The following is a 5,595-nucleotide window of genomic DNA, read 5'->3' as shown; positions in this document are numbered from 1 at the left end:
GGACGATCCTGGCACCTATAACTCCCAGTTCCTTGGGAAGTCCGGCCTGCTCTTTCCCCGGTCGCCAAAGATCAGGACCTTTAGGACTTCTTCTTGGAACTGGAGGAATGTCCCTGTGTTGCCAGCATGCTGGGACAGTACAAAAGAGTTGTACATGGCAACCTGTACCATGTAGACCGCAACTTTTTTTGTACCATACCCGTGTTTTGCGCATGGCCATGTATGGCTTGAGGACTTGATCAGAAAGATCAACTCCCCCATATACCGATTGTAGTCGAGAAGACAATCGGGCGTGAGGACCATTGTTGTGGTACTTCGCACAGGGACAGGTGAGCTGCCGTTGCCATGAAAAGTGGTCAGCATAAGGACATCCCTCTTATCCTTATACTTGACCAACAACAGGTTTTCATGGGCACGGGACTCACCCTTGGGAATAGGTGTCTGGTTTTTCCGCACGGTCCCACAAGCGGACATCGATCTGGCGGCAAGGGATGTGAAGAGAGGGATGCTGGTATAAAAGTTGTCCACGTACACCTGGTAACCCTTATCCAGCAATGGGTGCACAAGGTCCCAAACGAGTTTCCCGCTAACACCCAGAGTGTGGGGGAACAATCTGGGGGTTCAATACGGGAATCTCGTCCCTCATACACTCTAAACTTGTAAGTGTACCCGGAGGTACTCTCACAAAGTTTATAGAGCTTCACGCCATATCGTGCCCGCTTCGAGGGAATATACAGGCGGAAGATGAGTCTCCCCTTAAAACTGATAAGAGACTCATCAACCGAGAGCTCCCTAAGCGGTACGTAGGCCTCCAAAAATTTGGCCCCAAAGTGATCGATGACCGGCCTCACTTTGTAAAGCCGGTCATAGGTGGGATCACTTCGGGGTGGACATGCCTCATTATCTGCATAATGAAGGCATTTCCGAATGGCCTCGAACTGCTTCTGTGTCATGGCCATACTGTAAAGCAGGGTCTTGTATAGGATGTCCCCGCTCCAGTAGTGCCTGACACTAGGCTTTTTGTCCAGGTCCATATGCAGAAAGAGGCCCCAAAATGTCCTCACCTCTGCTGCATCAATGGCGCGCCATTCATTGGGCCTGGGCAAAACAGAATCAGGGTGGTGGGCGATGAACTGCCTGGCATACAGATTTTTCTGCTCCACCATTAGATTGACCAGGCCGTCACTGAAAAAATAACTGAAATAGTCAATTTCAGTGAACCCGGCCGTGTCAATCCAGATTTCGGAGTCGCCTCTGGGGGTCTCCAGACAGGTTCACCGGAAGGGGGCTCCGGTAAACTTGTCTGGTGGGTCGGAATCCTAGTACCAGTGGCATTTTCGCTTGTACTAGTGCCGGCCACTGGGCCACTATCATGGGGGGTGCATGGCCTCGTCTGGCGGCGTCTCCGCCGCTGTACAGGGGACTCATCTTCACTGCTAGATGATGAGGAGGACGATGAAGAACACAAGAATGTTGGATCTTCATCATCCTCACTGGCAGAGGCAAGAAAAGCGTATGCCTCCGCTACCGAAAATGCCTGGCGAGCCAATCGCCTTTTTCTACAGTGGTGGTGGGGTGGCGGTGTCGGGGGGGGGGGGGGGGGGTAGTATGTACTGTGTGTGATTGGTGTAACTATAAACTGTATGGGGGGGGAAGAGCGCTGCGGCCAAAAAAATATGGGGGGCCAAATGCAGCGCCCTGAACCCCTCATAGGGCCCGGGTCACACTGAAAAATTGCGACAGACCCTTGGGGACCTATTAGGGGGTCGGGGGGGGGAAAATGTTTTTTACTTTTATTTTACTTTTTACCCTACCTTTCCCTGGATTGTATTCTTTCCCTGATCTATGGGGGGGCTTCTTTACTTCTTTGGGGGCTCCGATCTCAGCAGAGGGGGGGTCCCGGTCTTCCTCCAGCAGCTCTGACCGCTGACTGAACCCAGCCAGCCGCGGGAGCTGCAGGAGGATGCGGTTAACCCCTCCCCTGCCGGCTGCTATTGGCTGGACCAGCCAATAGCAGCGATCCTGGGGGGGGTGACGAAATCGCCACCTCCCCATGGATACAGGAGGTGATCGGGGGTGTATCCTACACCCCCGATCACCTTGTATCTCCGGGTCAGCGGGTCACCAGTGACCCGCATCACCGGAATTGCAGCGATTCACAAGTGTGGAATTGTCATGGGTCCTTAAGTACCAGGGTGTCATGGCGTACGCGTACGTCAAGGGTCCTTAAGGGGTTAAATATGAAATCGGGGTGCTGCAACCATGTAATACTGATCAATAAAAGCTACAAAAAGACAGAAGAAAAAGATGTGTATACCATAAAAACATCTTAAATATACAGTATGTAAACTTTATTACATACCATATAACATGGCTTATTTTGCTGGGGTTAAAGGCTACCGCACACAGGCACAAACCTGTACAGTATAAGATCTGGAGGGCCTTGAGCTGGAAAATGTATACACACAACTCACTGGGTCCTAGAATTGCATGCTTAGAGAGAGACATTAGGGGACATTTATGATTGAAGGTGTAGGTAAAGCATTTTTGCATGTTTTGTGTGCTTGTAATGTGTAGGTGCACAAAATTTATTGAATCAACACAGGGCATTTGATAAAAATTTTTTGCAGATATACATTTCCTAGAATTTTTTTGGTCTATTTGCTGTGCAAACTTTTGCAACTTTTTTATCCTGGTGCACAAAAAAGTTTGACTTTTCTACACATACACCAAAAAGCGAAGCCAGGTCTCAAGGAACATAACATGGAGTACAGTGAGCCTTAACACCCCACAGGTGTTTGACAAATTTTCACTAAAGTTGGACATGGAAATAAAAAATTAGATTTTTTTCACTAAAATGCTGGTGTTACCCCAAATTATTCATTTTTACAAGGGGTAATAGGAATAACCCCCCCCCCCCCCCCAAATTTGTAACACTATTTCTTCTGAGTATGGAAATACCCCATATATGGAAGTAAAGTGCTCTGCAGGCGAACTACAGGGCTCAGAAGAGAAGGAGCGCAATTGGGCTTTTGGAGAGAGAATTTGGTTGGAATGGAAGTAGAGGTCCATGTGCGTTTACAAAGCGCTCTTGGTGACAGAATAGTGGACCCCCCCACATGTATTTTCTTACACAGAAGAAATGGGGTTACAAATTTTGGGGGGGCTTTTTTTCCTATTACCCCTTGTGAAAATGAATACTTTGGGGTAACACCAGCACTTTAGTGAAAAAAAATTACATTTTTCATTTTCATGTCCAACTTTAACGGAAATTTGTCAAACACCTGTGGGGTGTTAAGGCTCACTATACCCTTTGTTACATTCTGTGAGGGGTGTAGTTTTCAAAATAGGGTCACATGTGTGTTTTTTTGCGTTTATGTCAGAACCGCTGTAACCAGCAGCCACCCCTGTGCAAATCACCAGTTTAGGCCTCAAATGTACATGGTGCACTCTCACTCCTGAGCCCTGTTGTGCACCCGCAGAGCACTTTACATCCACATATGGGGTATTTCCATACTCGGGAGAAATTGTGTTACAAATTTTAGGGGTCCTTTTTTTTTTTTTTTTTACTTTTACCTCTTATGAAAACGAAATATATGGGGCAACACCAGCATGTTAGTGTAAAAAAAATTTTTTTTTTACACTAACATGCTGGTGTAGACCCCAACTTTACCTTTTCATAAGGGGTAAAAGGAGAAAAATCCCCCCAAAATTTGTAGCGCAATTTCTCCTGAGTACGGAGATACCTCATATGGGGCCCTAAACTTTTGCGTTGAAATACAACAGGACTCCAGAATGAGAGAGCGCCATGTGCATTTGAGGCCTAAATTAGAGTTTTTCATAGGGCTGGACCCGGATGAAAGCATGACTCTTGCCTTCTCCACCAAAAATACCCTACAGTATTGTTTTCCCAAACAGGGTGCCTCCAGCTGTTGCAAACCTCCCAACATGCCTGGACAGTCAGTCCGGGCTGTCCGACAATACTGGGAGTTGTTATTTTACAATAGCTGGAGGCTTCGTTTTGGAAACAGTGCCGTACCAGTGTAGTGTAGTGTTTTTAGGGTACATTCACATGTGCGGAGGTTCACAGCGAGTTTCCCGCTGGGAGTTTGAGATGCAGCGGAAAATTTGCCACAGCTCATATTTCAAGTGGGAAACTCGCTATAAACCCCCGCCAATGTGAATGTACCCTTCATATTCAGGCAAACCTTCAGCTGTTGCAAGACTACAACTCCCAGCATGCACTGACAGACTGTGCATGCTGGGAGTTCCAGTTATGCAACAGCTGGAGGTACACTGGTTGGGAAGCACTGAGTTAGGTAACAGACTACCACAGTGTTTCTGCATCAGTGTATCTCCAACTGTTGCAAAACTACAACTCCCAGGATGCATGGTCTCTCAGTACATGCTTTGAGTTGTTGTTTTGCAACAGCTGGAGGCACACAGGTTGGTAAACAGACTGTGTTTTCCAACCAGCATGCCTCCAGTTATTGCAAAACTACAGCTCTCAGCATGAAGGACAGCTGAAGGGCATGCTGCGAGTTGTAGTTATGAAACAACTGGAGGAGAACAGTTTGGAGACCACTGTGTAGTGGTCTCCAAACTGTGGCCTTCCAGATGTTGCAAAACTTCAACTCCTAGCATGCCAAGTCTGTTCAGGCTTGCTGGGAGTTGTAGTTCTGCAACATATGAAGGGCCAGATGTTACAGAACTACAACTCCTAGCATGCCTGGACTGTCTGGGCATGCTGAGAGTTGTAGTTTTGCAACATCTGGAAGGCCACAGTTTGGAGACCACTATACAGCCGTCACCGCCATCTTTCCCCCCGGACTTCCAGGGGAGAGCAGAGAGGGGAATCTCAACTTTAACCCCCCCTGTGATTTGCCGGTCAGTCCTTACTGGCCAATCGCAGGGGATAGGAGGAAGTGGCACCCCTGCCACCTCACTTCTATCCTTCAGGGTGATCGGCACTGTCTCTGACAGTACCAATCACCCCTGATTTCCGGGCGATCGGGTCATTAGAGACCCAATCAGCTGGAAAAGCCATGATTCGCCAGTCAGAATTGACATTGGGGGGGGGGATACTGTATCAGCAGCCATCCCATTCCAATCACCACCCGGTGAGTGGCGGTGACCGGAAACGCCAAGGGTGTACAGGTACGCCCTTGGTCCTTAAGTCCCAGGATGCAAGGGTGTACCTGTACACCATTGGTCCTGGTGGGGTTATGGAGTTAAAATTTAATTAAAAAAATAAAAATACATGGTTGGTACATCTGGTACACTAACACCCCACAGGAAAAAATAATAATAATAAAAAAATAATAATAATATATATATATATATATATATATATATATATATAGACAAAGAATAAGTCAGCCAGCACTTTAGTTGATACCAAACTATTATATGGACCTGGCCTACAGGTGCACGCTCCTAGGCTAGATATACAGCAACAGAAGAATGCAGCAGCACACTGCCAGCACAAGGATATAGGTGCAACATGAATATGCAGTTAAAACATGGAGAGCTATACAGCTATGGTGTAATAGATGCAAATGTGAAACTAATATTCAGCAAAATGATAAATTTGTT

Source organism: Hyla sarda, chromosome 3 (genome assembly GCF_029499605.1).
Source record: "Hyla sarda isolate aHylSar1 chromosome 3, aHylSar1.hap1, whole genome shotgun sequence".
Taxonomy (NCBI): domain Eukaryota; kingdom Metazoa; phylum Chordata; class Amphibia; order Anura; family Hylidae; genus Hyla; species Hyla sarda.
This window is presented reverse-complemented; position numbering follows the sequence as displayed.